Source organism: Beta vulgaris, chromosome 5, assembly GCF_026745355.1.
Source record: "Beta vulgaris subsp. vulgaris cultivar EL10 chromosome 5, EL10.2, whole genome shotgun sequence".
Taxonomy (NCBI): Eukaryota; Viridiplantae; Streptophyta; class Magnoliopsida; order Caryophyllales; family Amaranthaceae; genus Beta; species Beta vulgaris.
The window spans coordinates 34,947,034-34,966,152 of NC_079206.1; the positions used below are offsets into that span (position 1 = coordinate 34,947,034).

Sequence of the window (19,119 nt, forward strand, 5' to 3'; positions counted from 1 at the left end):
TATAACATGAAGCATAATATAGATCCAACATTAGTCTTGATTAATAGAAACTTAAGTTACTAATCAGAGTTTTGACATAAACTTAAATTAAAACCATGAGAGTCTAGATAATCTAGATATTAATTAAATCCTCACTGCTACGCCATCCCGTTATCACCATCGGTACCTAAACATAAAACAAAACGTCGTGAGCCGAGGCTCAGTAACATACTACTCTAACATCGTAAATTCATTTCACATCATTTTAGTTAAAAACAGGGAGAATAGAATAAGTAAAACATTTCACAAACATATCATTCATGTTACATTATCTTCTTTATCATGTTCATCATCATATATTTTACTTTGGTAACTTGGCTAGTACAACGGAAGGGACGTCTCCCCAAAACATCATAACATCATAAACGGAAGGCAGCCACCCGAGGACAAAAGCCCTCACTAAACGGAAGGTGGCTTATTTGCCCAGATTTGCGCGGTGCCACCCGAGGACAAAAGCCCTCACTAAACAGAAGGTGGTTAACCGGCCGGAAGGTACGTGCACGACCGGATAACAGATACTTGCCAAGAACCGTCTTTCACTTGAATTTATCATGTTTCATTGGTTTTAAGCATATCATCATCATCGTGAATAATTATATTCATTCATTTCATCATAACATCATCATCATCATTTCATAGCATCATATCATAATAATCATCATAAAACATTTCATTTCCCGCAATCCATATATAAAACATAATATTAATCATGATCATAAAACATACTTTGAAGGGGAATGCGGGTGTTAGCAGTAGACGTTATCTCTGAATTCTGCTTAATAACCTTGATAGCCGGGGGAGGCTTGTAATATCCTTTATCTTCCTTAATCTATTCAAGAATAATTTTATTAATGAACGTTTCATTATTTAGCTTTTAAGCCTAAATATTGGTTAGCGCTTATTAAGGTCATAACGGTTATTATAACGTCGTAAAAGTCTCCTTAAAGGTCATTATTTCATAATTGCTATTAACTTTTTAATTAGGGTGACTCTTTAACAACTAATTAATAAAATAACTCATTTAGCTATATTTTTAGAATTATCGAAACATTAAAGTTATACTATTACATATTATAAAACCTTTCGAAAAACATAACATTATTCTAGTTCATAGTTAATAATTAATTAGTCGTCCATTAATTAGTTAAGTTTAAAAGTTATAATAGATCCATTAACATTATTTTAATGTTATTTAGTCATTTAAAACTAACAAGTCAAGTAACTAATTATTATAAGCGAACTTAAGGATTAGTGAAGTATTCATAACTTAAACTTAATTATAACAATAAGCTTAATGAATTAGTTTTTAATTAGTTTTAAACAACTCAACTAGTTTAGAAATCATGAATTATAACCCAATAATAGATTTTAGTAAATAAGTTAGGTGGTTTAGTAAAACTAACTAAATCAGCCCACTAAAGCTCAATATATTAAAGCAACAAGATTAACTTAAATGATTTAACTAAGTAAATCAGATTATAAGCCCATTATTATGATTGACTTAATAATTTAAACTAACATGGCTTAATAAAGCACTAAATCAGTTTCATTTAACTCCATTAGCCTAACCATTAGTAAGTAGTTTGACTAACACCATCAAAAATCAGATTTGGCCCAATTAATAAACATGCAACAATTTAATTGAGTTGGTTCAACTAATATAAATCAGTCCACTAATATAACTTAATAAGTCCAAAAACAAACTCAAACTACATCTAAGTCCAACAACAAGGATTCAGTTTTAAATTACTTAGTTTAGGTTCTAATTGAACTATTCTTGGCCCAAAACTATTATAATTAACAAAAGGAATTTAGACTTGGGCTTGGTTTTAATAAATCAGAAATAAAAAGGAGATGAGCATCACCTCTACTACTAGGAGCAGGGAGGACGAATCGCGACTGAGGTGGACGCCGGCTTCGGTGGTCGACGGCGAGCAGCAGAAATCTCCGGCGGTGGTATCCGGTGGTTCGGCGAGCGCGACCCGTCGGCGGTGCTGCGCGTGCAGCAGCGTCGGGCGAAGAGAAGAGGAGCGAGAGAGTGCGAAGGGGAGAGAGAGAGAATGTGAGGGTGCTGGCGCGGCGGTCTCCGGCGAGTGACGTGCGAGGCGGCCGGCGAGCGACGACAAGGTGAGGGCGGGACCGATCGCGGCACAGGTGGCGCGCGCGGTGGCCGCGGTGGTCGGTTGTGTGGGGTCCGAAACAGAGGAGAGGGATTATGGATTTGGGGTTTTCTCTTTTCTTTTCTTTTAGTTACAATTTCCCGGCGATTATTGACTGAATTTCAGATTAGAGGGAGAAGAGATGATGAAGGTTGTTGTTGTGTTCTTGATGTTGAACTTCCATGGCTATTTATAGTGGAAATTTGGGAGTTAAAATCAGTGGTTGGGAGGAGGATGGTGAAGTAAGTAATCTGATTTTGTTAACTTGAAGAAGCAATTGTGAGGATTGGTAATAGATTTAACTGAAGAAGAAGAAGAGAGTGATGATTGCATGAGTGCCAAATGGCCATGAAAAGGTGAGGAAGAAGGCAAATTAAATGGGGGAATTGACCATGGCTTCTCTTTTTCTTTTGCCCTTTTTGTTTCCCAACCAAAAATCAGAAAATTTTCCACACTAACACCTTCAAACGTGGCTTGATGACATTTTGGGTGAAATGTTAACATTTTGTACTTTAAGTGAATTATCACTTTAATAGCCTTCTTGTTTCACTCATGAAATTGTAAATTATAAATTATCGTCATAATTTAAGTTGGTAAATTTTTATGTTAAAATTTTATAATCATTTTTATTATACGTTGCTTAATTAGTGGAATGAATAAAATAAAATATACTCTAACTACATTATTATGTTAATTATTCACTTAAATATGTTTAAGATTTTTAGGATATTACAATGTCTGGTCAAATGTCAACTTTTTTTCAAACATTTTTCCGTTGAAACAATATTGTTGCGGTTTCTGTCGAAAACCGCAGCAATATGGTTATTTTATATTTTTTCTTTTCTTTTTGCGTGCTATATTGTTGCGTATAGGTAAAACCGAGTAATATTCCTGCGAGAGCCCCAAATGTTATGTTTTCCGAGGCTGACCTAGGTGAGCCTCATGTGGGAACCGAGATGACATCCCCGAGCGATGGACACAACGTTGTCTATTTGATCTTGCTTGGTCACTGAATTGGACTAGACCTGGCAAATTTGGTTCTGATCCAAAAATCCGCTCTCAAATATCCGCTCTGTGATCCGACCTGGGTCCGAACTAGACGGTCCGAACCTTGGTCCGAATCCGGAATGACCTTATCCGGTCCGCAACAATCTTGATCTGAAACTCATTTGAAATTCGAATGATCTGATATGATCTTGCCCGATCTAAAATCAATCCGATCCAAGGTAACACCATTTCAAATTGATCAGAAATTATTGGCTTCCATTAGGCTTCGATTCGAAGTACCCGAAATTGACGCATTTGAAAAAAAATGATCATCACAAGTCCTCTTTGGCACAAGTTCTTACTATGCAAATTAGTTATGTATACTTTTAGAAAGTACGGAGAGTGACAGTTCCATATATACATAACAAAACACATAGTCAAAGAAACCATCAGACCAAAGGAGTAACAACTCCATACATAATAAAGATGAGACAACCCATCATCTGATCCACAACCGTCCGATTTGAAAAGCATCTCCATCCGATGATGATCCGAAACATAATTCGAAATTCGGTCTGATCCGAAGCCGGTCCGAATATAATTTGATCCGAGTCCGATCCGATTGGTCTGATTGCCAAGTATCCCGAGTTGGAGGAGAAGGAGCCCCATATTTCCCAAGGGGTATATATGTGTGGCTACCGAGCTAAGTTAGGCAACGAACTGGCTAGGAGGGCGACCGAGGTGTTTTTTCCAAGTCGATCTTCTTTCTTTTTCGAGTTACATACTTTTCCGAATCGAGAAGGGTGATGACATACTTAGCAAATTTTGGCTAAGTATTTTTCACCCTGGCAAGGCCGAGAAGGGTAATGCACTAACCCGGGGTTAATGAGCCCTCCATGGGGATCCCGAGTTGGGTATTGAGCCCCTTGGCAAGGTCGAGAAGGGTAATGCACCAACTCGGGGGCCCATAAGCCCTCCATAGTAATCCCGAGTTGAGTGTTAAGATACTTAGCCAAATATAGGCTAAGTGTTGAGCCCCTTGTTGAGGCCGAGAGGGTAATTGTCTTCCGGAGATGTTCTCGACTCGGGGAGGCTAAAGGGACCCCATGCTTCCCGAGGAGTTGTTAGCGGAAAATTTCTCGACTCGGGAGGGCTAATAAGCCTCAAGCTGCTCGAGCAGGTCTCTTTTGTCGGAACGACGCTACTCGGATGCCGAGTAGGTCCTAATAAGCGATACTTAGCCATTTTTTAGCTAAGCTAGTTGGGGCACTCCTCTCACGATCGAGGGGGGTCCATGGGAGAAATTCTCGACTCGGGAGGCTAATGAGCCTGAGGAGGTCTTTTTCCCTGGAATGCCTCTACTCGAATTTCGAGTAGTGCACAATAGATGATTCTTAGCCATTTTTGAATAAGTTGGTTGGGATTTCTTCTAACGACCGAGCGTGATTGTTCACATTATGATTGTTGTTGGTGGACTCCTGGGAGGGAGCCTATCCTTTTGCTTCCTTAATTTATCGTTGTGCTGCCGCTCGACGTTGAAGTGTCGAGTGATGGGCTGTAATCCCCCACAATTCTAAAGAATTTTCATGAATATATTAAAGTATTTATGTAGTTATATTTAAATCCAAATGAGTTTGGAAAATGATTGGACTTTTAAAAAGGGTTGACTATTTTAAAAGTCAACTGAAATTATTTTTCATAGCTTAATAAAATTTGAAATATTTTAATTAAGCATGTTTTAATAAGAGTTTTGAATACTAAAAGTATATTGAAAAGGTAGTTAATGGAATCGAAACCCCAAAAGTGATAAAAAGGGAAAGAGTAATTTGATGACTAAAGTTTTAGATAGCCCATCTTATTAGTCATCAAGGTTCATTAATTAAAATCTCTTTTCCTAAGCCCACAAGTACAAGCCTTTATATAAATATCCTAAAAACCCAATTATTTTACCCTACACACTTTATTTTCTCCTCTTCTCACGTCATTCTTCCTCTCTCCACTCGGCATTCACTCTCTCCTCCTTGTGCGTTGTTTCTTCAAGTTTTCTCTCAAAAGTTTGTTTCTTCTTCTTCAAGTAACGTTTCTTGTTGAACAAGAAATGTCACAAATCTTTTTTTGAGCTAAGAACCGACTAACCGCCGGCCCCTGCTGTGGCTGCTGCTGTCCGGCGCCCTTCCTCGTCATTGTTGTGGTTGTTTTTCTTTTTTCCTCTCTAAGATTCCATTAAAGTACTAGTTTTTATGTTATTTTATTAATAATTAGCATGTTTATGATTTAAATTACTATTTTATATGCCTAAATATATTTCGGTTATTATGTTTATTATTATAATCAATTTCAGATTTTATATGTTAAGTTTATTTTAGTTTTTATCATGAAATTTATAGTTTTTAGGGTTTTTAATTACTAGAAACTATATATAAAGTTTAGTATATAATTTTATATGTATTGAATATATATTCAGAAGATTTGTTAAATTTTATAAATGCTGTAATTTCAGAAAGCAAGTATTTTAAGAGTTTTAAATGATTTTTAATTCCTAGAATAGTTGCCTATACTAGGGATTAAAAATAACGAAAGTTTGGTACGTAAAAACGATTTTAAAACACGTTTAAGGGGTTTTGATCGTTTTAAAGTTGCTGTAAATTTTAGTTCAAGATATTTATTTTCATTATTTTATTTTCTAGGCGGAGATTTCGTAGTAGGAGACTTTTAGTGAGTAAAAGTGGCCTACCGATTTGTTTATACAAGGTACGTACATCGTTTACGTGCTATGTGATTTAGAAGCATGTTCTAAGAGTATTTTATTTATTAGTATCATGTATAGGACTCTATTTGTTCATATATATGATTACTGGAATTGTTTTACATGTATGTGTGTGTGCTACATGTAAACTAGAAGTGTTTATGATTATAAATGTTTGTATGGAAGATTGATGCAAGCAGGATAAGTCAAGTTTATTTATTAATTCGTGAGTGAATTAATGTAAGTTAGAGTGAATCATGTTTTACATGGATTCTTGAGTATTGTTATTATCTTATAAGGACCGTGGATCTTATTTGGTAAGTGACAAGTTATACCTATATAAAGGTAAAGTTTATTGTTGGCTAGGTTCAACAAGTAAGTTAGTAAAGTATAAAAAGGAAGTTAAAGGAGTCTTGATTGATAAGTTGTGAACACTTAATAATTTGAAAATAAAAAGAGATTCTGTTATGATTGTTTGAGTATTAGTTATGTGTTGCTTGTTTGTTGTGTCAACACAAGTAATAAAATATATTCAACGTAAAGTGAAACGAGAATAGGTTATAGACTTTAGACTGGTGCACGTCTGGAGTTGGACATAAGGGTTGGGGTTATGGTGAGCGTGCCATAGCTTTTCTTATGAACATAATGATGATTGGGGGTTTCGTATAATTGTTATAGAGTTTAGTATAATTGTTATAGAGTTGAGGTAACCTTTCATTTTCACCTTGCTTGACATAAAGTAATTCTCCAGTAGTACGCTCACAGCGCCTATTGCTTACAAAGTGTGTACTGAATGTGGATGACAGCTGAGATAAGCTAGAGATGCTACCTGGTTTGAGACTTTTAAACCACGTCTGAGCTATCCCGGTCAGAGTGGACGGGAAGACCTTGCACCAGATGGCGTCCACCTGCGTGTAAAGGAACAAATGGCCTTCATAAGCCGCCACATAATCATTGGGATCAGAGGTGCCGTCATACTTAGAGGACGGCACCTTGATTCTCGTCATGGGATGGTTCAATATTTCGGGAGTGAAGGGAGAGAGCTTAGGCTAAGAAGGTGACCCCCTGCCGAGTAGTTATTAGCACCGGTGGCACTGTACTCACAGCGGGAGTAACCCTGAGTCTCCTCTTCAGAATGGTACAACTCCTCTGTCTCCAAAATCGCTTCCTCATAGTCAGACCGGTCTATCCTCTTCCCCATCTCACGTCCTTCTTTACCCAAGGATTGCATCTTTCAGAGTGGGGTGCCGTCAGCGTTCCCACCGGCCGTAGCCAGTGGTCGCTTACGGGTTCCACCAAGCTGTTGATCGGGTGGAGTGCTCTGTTGCGGATTACCAGTTAACATCTGTATAAAGGACGCTACAGTTTGTAACTATTCAGGAGAGAATTGACTCAGCTGAGCCAAGTTAGTAGGTATGTTACTGTTCGGAGTTTGCTCTTCAGGCGTCCGATAATTGAACTGCGGGTTTCCTATCGCCCCAGTGATAACTGGCTGCGATGATGTCTGACCGACGTCCATTTCCTGGGTACCATGACCGGTATTATTTGTGTCACCGATAACTGTTTCCCTGAAATGATAGGAAGTCCCCTCCTTCTAGTGCCAAATTGTTTCGGTGTTGAAATGTTTGACATCCTCAGTAGAGTCCACCAAAGAAGTAAAGTGACGTCCTTACTGTGTGACTACACAATACGCAAATGTGAGCTACCCTCGGGGTGGTTGTGAGGAAACCCCCTCCGACGCTCAAGTCAGTAATGGTCCCACTGGGATTTAGAGAGAGAAATTAGAGAGAGAAAGATAAGCTATTTTTAGTGTGTGAGAGAATGTACCCGCAGAATAGTACTAGTGGGGTATTTATAGAAGTACTATTCCTCTGACAGGGCGTGTAATCCTTCAACACGTGTAGGGCTGTGACGCACTTGACAGGTGGGAAGATTCCCTTACTTTTGTCTTGTTAGGCGTCCGCCAACATTGCCTGTCTTTGGGGATGAACTGACTTTGGTGGAGCTATGAATGTCTTTATCATGCTCGCGTCCTGTACCATGCTCGTGGACACTTTATGTGTGGCCGCTAAGGTACTTGGGTATACCCATACACGTGCGTCTTATGTTGTTTTCTTGTGTGCCCTTGATTGAGATGATCTAAGGATTTAGATTTTGCTCACTAGATGGTGTAGGATTTTGCCTTAAGAAAACAAATAATCCTACCAAATTATTAGCTAATGTAACTAAACCCCATGCTCCAAATCCCTAAACCCCAAATCTCATTACTTATAAATCAATTTCAAACAATAATTATATTTATTTCAAGTAGTAATTAAATTTTTTGATAATTTACATCATTTTTTTAATCGATATTTGCTTGTGTCACATATTTCATTGCCTCATTTATCTGTAAATCAATTAGGGAATAACAAAGATACATATTAAATTAAATAGATAAACCAATAAAATAACATATACTAGAAATATTATCTTGAATATCTTAATAAGCCTAAATGCAAATCGGAAAATAGTTATACTGGTTATATTGCTCTAATTTTATTACTATGAAACTATACTTGTTGTTCTTCAAATATTACTCATACAATTGTTACTTGCTCAATAATATATTATCAATAGTATAACAGTATACATATATTGATGTGTTATTGTAACAATAAGGTGTAAGCCATAGGTTTTTTTTATCAATACTTATAGGCTTCATATCAAGATCTTGTTAATAGGTAATCATTAGTCAATTAAGGTCTTATTAATATGCAAAACGACATAGTAATTTAACAAACCTCTCTATATGTTATAACAAACTCTGTTGTTGTTGTGGTGGTGGTTGTGGTTGTTGTGGTTGTTGTGGTTGTTGTTGTTGTTGTTGTTGTGGTTGTGGTTGTGGTTGTGGTTGTGGTGGTGGTTGTGGTTGTGGTTGTTGTTGTGGTGGTTGTGGTTGTGGTGGTTGTTGTTGTTGTGGTTGTAATAGCATCATCACTACCCACAAATTTACAAATTGATTATCATTCTTGTAATATAATAATAGAGTCATTTATATAAACTATTATTATGTTTATTAACATTATTATACAACATATATGAACGCCTTGGGGGTAAAATAAAATCTTTCATTTTTTAATATATTTTGTTTTAGGATTTTTATTTTATTTTTTGTTTTAAGACTTTTTTTTATCTTTTTTTCGTTTTTTAGATCAGTTTCTTTATTTTCTAATATATTTTTAGTTTTTATTATAATTATTTTTGTAATTAGTCATTAAATTGTAATAGTTGTTTTTTTCATTTTACTTTTTCATCTTTTGTATTATTTATGTAACTATTTTTTTTATCTATATATATTAATGAGATTCATGTCATTTCATCTTTAATTTGTCTGCAAATTTGGTGAATAGTGGATGGGTTAGTTGCATGGTTTTGGTCTTTAAAATTTAATTGGGAAATGCAAATTTTTTTTTTACCTATACCATGACCTATTGCTTCGGTTTTGGGCAATAACTGCAGCAATAGGTCAAGCTATTGCTGCGTTTCTAGCCAAAACCGCAGCAATTCGTTGAAATATTGATGCGGTCAAAAACTGCAACAATATATTATTTACCTATTGTTGCGCGGCCAAAACCACCGCAATAGGCCACTTAATGACCGCAACAATAACCATTTATTCTACTAGTGCAATGTAGTACTAAAATGTTTAAGCATACTGGTGAATTATTTTGTTTATAGTCACATATATATACAAAGTTAAGAGAAGATCATAAACATAATACTTCCTCCGTTTTTTATTAGATGTTACACTTTTCAAATCACGGACTCCTAGATGATTTTTGGAGAGGAGAGAGATAGAGATAATGAAAAACAAAAGGGTCCCATGTGAACATGTGATAGGAGAGAGATAGAGATAAGTTATTACCCAAAATAAAAGTGTAACATCTAATTTAAAATTTCCTAAAATAGAAAGTGTAACATCTAAAAAAAACGGAGGAAGTACTATTATTCAACTATAGTATAACATAAAGACAATTAACTTTAATAATCTTATAAAGACAAGGGTGTAACTAAGCGTTAAGTTACTATATGGTTGTTTTTTTTTTTTTTTTTTTTTTTTTTGGCAATTCAAAGTTATTATTGGCTACCAAAAAAAGGTGATAACAAACTAGAATCAAACTTTCCCAACAACTAGAGGGAAAGAGACCACCAAAACTATATTTTATAAGATTAACATACTTCTGTCTCTACTATCACATCTCCCAGCAACTTTAAAGACAATTTCTCTCATGGTTTGTCTTGCTGTTAAGCAATTACCACTAAAAACTTTCTCTGTAGCCAAATCATATATATTGCCTCTGTAAATAAGCTAACATATATTTGAGCTTTGTGACTCCTGCTGTGAGCTTTAGCTGCAGCTATAATTTTCTCCTCTTGGAACCCTTGACCACGTCTGTTGATCCCCAGAAGCTGGAGCAAAGGCCTCCACACTTGATCAGCATACTCACATTGGAAAAACAGATGGTTTGCTGACTCTAACTCTTTCTCACAAAGGTAACAAATCCTGTTACACTGAATGTTCCACTGTTGTAATCTATCAGTAGTGTAGAGTCTAATCTGGATTGCCATCCATAGTATAAACTTACTCTTTGGAGTGGCCTTGTTATTGCTAATAATTCTCCTCCAATCCACTGTTTCTTCATTCCCCACCAGCATCCTATAAACAGATTTGATGCTGTATTTTCCCTGCTTCAAGATATTATCCCAGCCTCCTATATCAGTCAATACTTCTCTACTATCAATGATTTTCCTAAGAAGCCAATAAGTGTTACTAGTAATAGTATCACTATAAATGTCCCCTCTTTTGATGTAGTAGGCGTTTACCCATCTCACCCAAAGTTTATCAGTTTTGAAAGCCAACGCCCAAAGCAATTTCAAAATAGCAGCCTTATTCCAGATCTTCATGTCAATCAAGTTCCAGCCACCTGCTTTCTTAGGTTTATAAAATTGAGCCCAAGCAACAGGAGCTTTGTGAGTAGGATTAGTCTCACCTGTCCACAAGAATCTACAACAAATTCTTTCCACAGCTTTAATTACTTTTTTAGAAAGAGGAAAAATATGGGCCCAGTAGTTCTGCATACTACTCAAGATTGCTCTGATCAGCTGCAGCCTTCCTGCATATGAAAGGAGATGAGCCATCCAGCTTTGTGCTCTTTCAGTTATCTTCTCAATCAGAGGTTTGCATTGGACAAAAGACAACTTCCTAGAAGTGAGAGGAATCCCCAAGTACTTAAAAGGTAGTTCCCCCACTGGTAGATGCACAGCTTCTGCCAATAATGCTGCTTCATCCTGAGAAACTCGAGCCACATACATACAACTCTTATCCACACTTGCTTCTAGCCCTGACACCTGTGAGAAGCTTTGGAAGGCTACCATGATTTTAACAATGGAACTCATATCTGCTCTTGCAAAAAGTAACAAATCATCTGCAAACATAAGGTGGGTGAGATGGATTTTTTCACACTTAGGGTGAAAATTAAAGTCAGGGTTCAACTTAAGCCTTCTCAAACACCTACTCAAATATTCCATACATATGGCAAACAAGAAGGGAGAGAGGGGATCTCCCTGTCTTATGCCTTTTTTAGCTTTAAATGGCTTAGTAGGGAATTAATGAGCAATGAATAAGACGATGCACTGTGCACACAAGCCATTATCCATCTAATGCACTTATGAGGGAAGCCTAGCTCCGAAAGCATGCTTTCTAGGAAAGTGCATTCCACAGAATCATAGGGTTTCCTAATGTCCACCTTGATAACACATCTAGGTGAGATGTGAGCTCTCCCATATCCTCTGATTAGCTCTGTAGCTAGTATAATATTATCTGCTATATGTCTTCCAGGATAAAACCCAGATTGAGCTTGGCTGATCACCTCCCCAATTACCTGATGAAGCCTGTGAGTGATAACCTTGGAGATGATTTTATACAAAGTGGTACAGCAAGCTATAGGCCTATAATCTTTGGCATATCTTGCATTTGCTTTCTTGGGCACCAGAGTAACTGCAGTTATGTTTACAGGACCATGAAGATGATCATTTTGAAAAAATTCTAGCACAGCTGCAATAACATCATGTTTAATGACTCTCCAGCTTTTTTTAAAAAATAGGGCATTAAAACCATCCATTCCCGGGGCTTTGGAATCCTCAATATCCCACAAAGCTCTCTCAATTTCTTGTGAACTCACAGGCTGATTTAGAATCTCTTGGGCTCCAGAACTCAGCTTAGCACCATCTCTAACTGTTGGGAGATCAATACTAGTAATTCTCTAGCACAAGTACCCAATAATTTCTCATAGAAGCCCACCAGCTCCTGTTGAATATCACCTTTGCTATTCAGAAGCACATCATTCTCTATATAAAGAAGAGACATTTTATTCCTTGCTCTTCTTATCTTCATTGCAGTGAAGAATAGGTTGGAGTTGGAATCACCTTCCTTTAACCAAGTTATTCTAGATTTTTGTCTTAAAATACTTTCATCAATTCTAGACCAATATCTCAGCTGTTCACCACATTCTTTTTCTTCCTGCTGAACCCTCTCATCATGATGTATTTGAGGTAAAGTCTGAATAGCAGCAAGCTTCCTTCTATAATCCTCCACCTTCAAGTGTGCTTGAGAGTAATGATTAGAGTGAAGATTCTTGAGAGCCCCCTTCACCCTCTTTAGATTATTCCAAACAAGCTTCATTTTGTACCTCTCATGCCCTTCTCTCCAAGCATTCCTCACCGTCTCTTCAAAATCCTTATGCTCACACAATATATTATTAAACCTGAAAGGCCTACTGCTTTCCTCTCTAGAAGCTTCCAAGTCTAGAATCAAAGGAGAATGGTCTGAAATTCCATTGGGGAGGTAATTAACTTTCACATCAGGGAATTTAACCATCCAGTGAGCATTCACAAATGCTCTATCTATTCTACTAGCAATTCTATTATTCCCGGTACCTTTATTATTCCAGGAATAATAAAAACCCATACTTGGTGCTTCAATGACATTCCCTCCCAGAACAAAATCTTCCATATCTTTAGTTTCAGCCTCACTCACCATGGCTCCATTTATTCTATCATCCACCTGATATACTGCATTAAAATCACCAATAATAATGCAAGGTTTATCACAATTGCCTATCACCTCCAATAGTTCACTCCATAGACTCTTCCTATCATTTATAGTATGCAGCCCATACACACTAACTAAGGTAAAGTCCATAGTTGTGTCTAAACTAGTAACCTCAGAAACCATAACCTGTTCTGATTGCTTCACCACTCTCAACTGAACCTCAGTAGCTTGCCAACCCACCCACATCCTTCCTCTAGGGGAAGATGTATAATTACAACACCAACTCCAGTAACCTCCCAACTTTCTCTGCACTTTTATCACATCTGTCCCTCTAACTCTAGTCTCCAGCAAAATGCATACTGTAATTTTCTTCTCAGCTAGGAAATGCTTAATTTCTTTTATTTTAATAGGGTCATTCATACCCCTAACATTCCATGATCCCATTATCATTAAGACAGATAAGGGTTTGGTCCCTTAGAACCTCCAGTTCTCCCTGGATCCTGATTAGCACTGTAATCAATCATTCTAGAAGCATACATTGCTTGTTTTCCTTTATCCTTAGTCTTCCTAGCTACCACTTTCCATCCACCTTCTGCTTCCATTTCCTTCTCTTGCTCAGTCTCTTTTGTCACTACAGGTGTCTGAGTAGGAGTGATTAATGTGCTAGGATCTACCTCAATAGCAGGACCCCCACCTAAGTTAGGATCTACTGCTACTGAGGGACCCTCAGCATCACAATCACCCTTAGTTTCTGCCTCATTCACTCCCTGAATCTGAACCACTTTATCTTTCTTCTGCACCCATTGTTTTTGTGGGATTTTTTGCACTCTATTGACCTTATTCTCACAGTTGTGTCCCACTGCATTACACTTCTTGCAATAAGCTGGTAACCAGTCATATACCACTTGCTGAACAGTAGTCTGACCATTAGGGTCAGCTATTTTCACCACTCTCTTCACCTCACTAGTGACATCCATCTCCACCAAAATCCTAGCAAAAGACACCCTCAAAGCCTTTGAAGTGCATTCATCAGCATATAAGGGGACCCCTATCAGACTACCAATTCTGCTTAGTGAATCCTCACTCCAGCAGTTCAAAGGAAGGTTGGGTAATTTTATCCAGATAGGTATTACCTTCAGCACTTCATTATGAAAGTTAAAACTTGCTGTCCATGGCTTAACAATCATAGGCTTTCCATAGAAAAGATGAGGGCCTGCAAAAATCACATCATCCCTACCTTCTCTGCTACCCATTTTGACCATAAAATATCCATCTTCATGTTTAAACATCTGAGGTTCATTCCCCAAATTCCAGTTAGCCATAATAAATGATTTTAGTGCTATAAGTGTTGGGTTTTGGCCAACAACATACACTATCACCGCATTCATCCATATTTCATTCATTTTATCTACCTCAGATTTCTTAAGTTTAGCAATAGATACTCCATCAACCACAGTGGGTGCAACAAATTTTAATCCCATACCTCTATCGGAAATTTTACTCTGAGCTGTAAAGGACTTCCAGTTCTGTCTTGCTTCTTCTCCAAAAACAACTCCTGCAGCAGCATTGGCCTTGATTGAGTCTGGCATCGTAACATTAGAAGGACTCAAAGTTATTGTTCCATTCAATTTCTCCTGATCCTCAACTACTATAGCTTCCTTAGCTTGTTTAGATTGTTCAATAGGCTGTACCGACGCCGGCGAGCCATTTTCTGGCACAGTTGCCTTCTTCTTTCTCCCCATGGGAGCAACTTGGTGCACGATAGCGTTTTCCCTTATCCTAAACCAGGGTGCTTTCTTAGAGAGAAAGTTTTAGGTTTTCTTTTTCCGAAAAGTTAGTTACTATATGGTTGTTAAAAAGTAACTATCTAGTGACTAGTAAGTGTTTGTTGACTAATTTACTAATGTCTGTCACATGTTAACAATTAACTTATTGATTTTACTTTTTAATAAGTCGTGGTTATTTATAGAGTAGAATGATTTATGGGTATAATTTTTATTATTATTATCATTATTATTATTATTATTATTATTATTATTATTATTTTTATTGTTATTATTATTATTATTATTATTATTATTATTATTATTATTATTATTACGATTATTAATACTATTATTATTATTATTATTATTATTATTATTATTATTACGATTATTAATACTATTATTATTATTATTATTATTATTATTATTATCATTATTATCATTATTATTATTATTATTATTATTATTATTATTATTATTATTATTATTATTATTATTATTATTATTATTATTATTATTATTATTATCACTATTATCATTATCATTATCTTTTTCAGTTCGGTCCAGGGCTGGCCCGCCCAATGGCCACCTCTATTTAACCATATGCACTACGCACCAAGAAAGGTAAATTAATCCCCAATAATTGAAGTTCTACCCAACTAAAGTTGAACAAATTTTAAAGGTAAAAATATTGACAACAAAGACGACACCACCCAAGTGACAAGTACATTTGATATGACTTCTCCTCGTATATTTGTTCCTTATTTTCAATATATAGTTAAGCATGGTTTATTTGCTAATTTTTGTTCTTTTATTTGAGTACTTGATCGTTGGAGGGTTGCAAAGCTTATTGACATCGAACACCACATAAATGATGTTATCAGACCATCGTCTGATGACATACATGATGGTGTCCCCGGCTATCGAAAGTCATGTCACCACAACAAGGTACTTATATATATATATATATATATATATATATATATATATATATATATATATATATATATATAGTCGAGATCCGGTGAGAATGAAGAGATATGTGAGAATAGATTAATATATGAGAATACATTCCATCTGTTTGATTAAAAAGAAACCAAAGGCTGCGATTTTCCCAAGCACTAATAGCAAAATCGAAGTCTTTTAACAGCAACTTGAAGAGTGAATAGTGCTTTTCACTGACGAAAAAAATTCGAAAATTCATCCTCCCATCATCTACGATTGATTACAAATAAAAATCTGATATTTTCTGTTCTGATGGAAATTTATCCATCAAGTATTCATCATCAGGTACGAAGTCCTTTACCTAATTCATGTAATTCAAATTTTTTGATATTGATGTACTTGCATTCGATTATTTATTCATCGATTCCCTAATTATAATCTATGTTTGTCACATCTTCTTATTCTTATTATTCTTTTTATCTCTCTCTATTGAGTAATTTGCTTAATTTTAGTTTTGATTTTGTATCTTCTTTTTTATGAATTGAATGTGTGGATTGTGTTTTTGGAGGGTTAATTTATTGTTTACATTATTGAGGCAAATTTTATGAAATTGCTTGATTGTGATATTAGTTTATGAATTGCTAGTATTGTGATTGAGAAATAACTAGCAATTACTCTTCATAACTTGGCAGGTCAAATGCTAATTTTCAACTATTACATTCATGATTCTTGAATATGCATATATTTAGATGTATGAGCTTTTTGTGGATTTGAGCATCAATTTGAAGGTTAATATCATGGGGTATGTTTTCTTCTTCATTTGTTTGGTTTTCTCTCTCCTCTGTTTACTAGAGTTTGCAGTTGAATGATTCATTGTTTTCTGGGTTTTTCTTAAATTATACTATTAATAATGGGTTTTCGGATTTTTTTGAGTTTCTTTTTGTGTGTGTGTGACACCCCGTAATTTTAACCCTTTATTTTTGGTGTTTGTTTATTTTAAAATGGTATTTTCTTTCTCATAAAAATAAATAATTTATTATTTATTTTATTTTGGAACATGTTATGAAAATGTGTATATATATTTATATGCTGTGTTATATTTATTATATATATTTATTTTAAGTTGTTATATTAGTTTCGTTATTCATTTGGGCGTTTAGGATCCGGTTTTGTCGCGTAGCATTTTTGTAACATTGTTGGACCGACTTGAGTGATGAAATGTTGCATCGCGTGTGGCATGTCGTGCTGGCCAAAAATCAGCAATTATGGAGTGGAGATGAAGAGTTTTGGTACTTATGAAGCTAACCTTTGAATATCTTGTAACCGCTCATTTAATCCCTCATTAACATTCTCCTAAACCCTTCATCTTTCCTTGACATAAAATTCTGATCTCTATTATATAACGCAAGGGGGGAGCTGTGGTGTCCCGGAATGAAGAGACTATTTTACCCCTTTTCCTTTCTAAATTACAAATCGAGATTCAAATGGAGATTCAAATAAAATACTGCAATAAAATTATAACAATCACTCACAAGTCAACTAAAATCATGGAATTGCATAATTTACATTATACAAATCACTCAAATGAGTAAACTTTGCAAAAACCAAAAAATTAACTTAAAACCAATACACTACAACGTCAATACATACTCACAAAAATTTGACTTGAAATCCAAGTGTCCACTTTCTTCACAATAGATGAAGTAGTGTACTTAGTTCAAAATCAACTAAAAAATTATCATATTAGAAATCATACATAAATTCAATAAAATTTATATTTTGTTTATAGAATTTAACTTTGAAAAGAAAAAAAAAAAAAAAAAAACTGGTGAGAGACTTAAGTGATAGAGACTAAACCAATTAAATTTTGTAACTAAAAACAATTATACTTTTTATGTCTGATGTTCAAATTCAGACTTTTACATACGTTGAAAAACAATCAAGTTTCTGTCTTGAAAAAAATTCAAGCACACATCGCGTGCAAAAAATGCTAGTTTTATTCAACTCGGTTTTTCCTGTCACACCTTCACTAAAATGACCATAACCGGAGATCTAACCGTTGGACCGTCTTCAAATTTAGACAGAATGTTAATAACATCTTTTTCTTTACTTTGACTGGAGAGATTTAGAATCCGAGATTTTGATCACCGGGAATCATGGTCGCAACAGAGCAGTGCGAAATAAGAGTTTTCAACATTCAAGAAGAAAATGCCTAGTGACTTGTTGCTACAATTATCGTTTATGGAGGAATTAGATTGCTCGCATATTTTTCAAATCCCTTTAGACTCATCGTCTCTCCTCCCGACGATCTAGGTAATTAGCGTTATTCTAGTTCGATAGGGGACAGATGACGAACTTAGGTTGTTAGAATTGCGTTAGAGAACTTAGAATCATGCTAGGTGGAACTTAGATGATTGTATGATTGTAGTTTAACGTATTATTATGTTAAGTATGGTTGTTCTTGTGTTACTTTTCATATAGTGAACATGTTGTTATGATTGTAATGGCTGAATTTTTTGACAGAATGACGCTGACGCAATGACGTGATAACTCGCTGACATGATGCCATATGACATGATGACGAAGTAATTATGACTTGAAGATAGAGCGAAGGACGCGAGATTGGAGCAAAGCGTTAAGTGGTAACGGTCCAGCTAAATAAGGAAGGAGTGTAATGAGGCATAAATTCAGCCGTTAGAGAGCAAGGATCATGACGTTGGAGCGTAAATGGAGAAGATCTCCCATGATTGAAGCGCCAAAGTTAATGTAATAATTATTGAATTCATTTTTGTATTCGTTGAGAAAAAGCCAAGAGAAAAAAGAAGGCATATAAAAGAGAGAGAGAGAGGTCATTGACAAGTTTTTTACGCAGCACAATTGGAAGAACACTAGAGAGAAAATAACATTCTTGTAACGACAGCCAGTCACTAAGAAAGATAGTGAACCATATTAGTTTGGTGGATCTCCAACCACCCGCGGTTTTTACCCACCTTCATTGGGGTTAAAATCCCCTTTGATCCCCTTTGCACTCTTTTGTCACCATTTTTGTTTGTTCATCCCCTTTGATCCCCTTTGCACTCTTTTGTCACATTGTCCTAAACATAATCTGGTTAAATCGTCCCAAACTTTAATTTCGTCGTAAGTGATAAATTTTAGCATAAACAATTTGGCGCCCACCGTGGGGCATAACCAGACCATCTACTGTTCAAAATCTATCAAATGGTAGAAACATCTAACCTTGAGGAAACGCAGAGACAACACGAACAGATGTGAGCAGAAATTCTCGAAATGAAGCAAGCCAATGAGCGGCTAACAACCGACTTCACGACGTCGTAGGATAGAATCCAGAAATTGTAGGAGGAGTTAGCGTCGTCCAAAGTTTCG

General features: G+C 35.9%; 1 long non-coding RNA gene across 1 annotated transcript in view; it reads left to right on the forward strand.

Moving 5' to 3' along the window:
• The window catches only part of LOC125497297 (uncharacterized), a 35,725-nt gene extending 16,969 nt beyond the window's left edge, over nt 1-18,756 (forward strand). The window contains exons 2-4 of the long non-coding RNA XR_007273927.2: nt 5,873-5,936; nt 16,428-16,537; nt 18,259-18,756. This is a non-coding gene — a long non-coding RNA (uncharacterized LOC125497297). The remainder of the gene's footprint in view (nt 1-5,872; nt 5,937-16,427; nt 16,538-18,258) is intronic.
• Nucleotides 18,757-19,119: the final 363 nt, after the last annotated feature.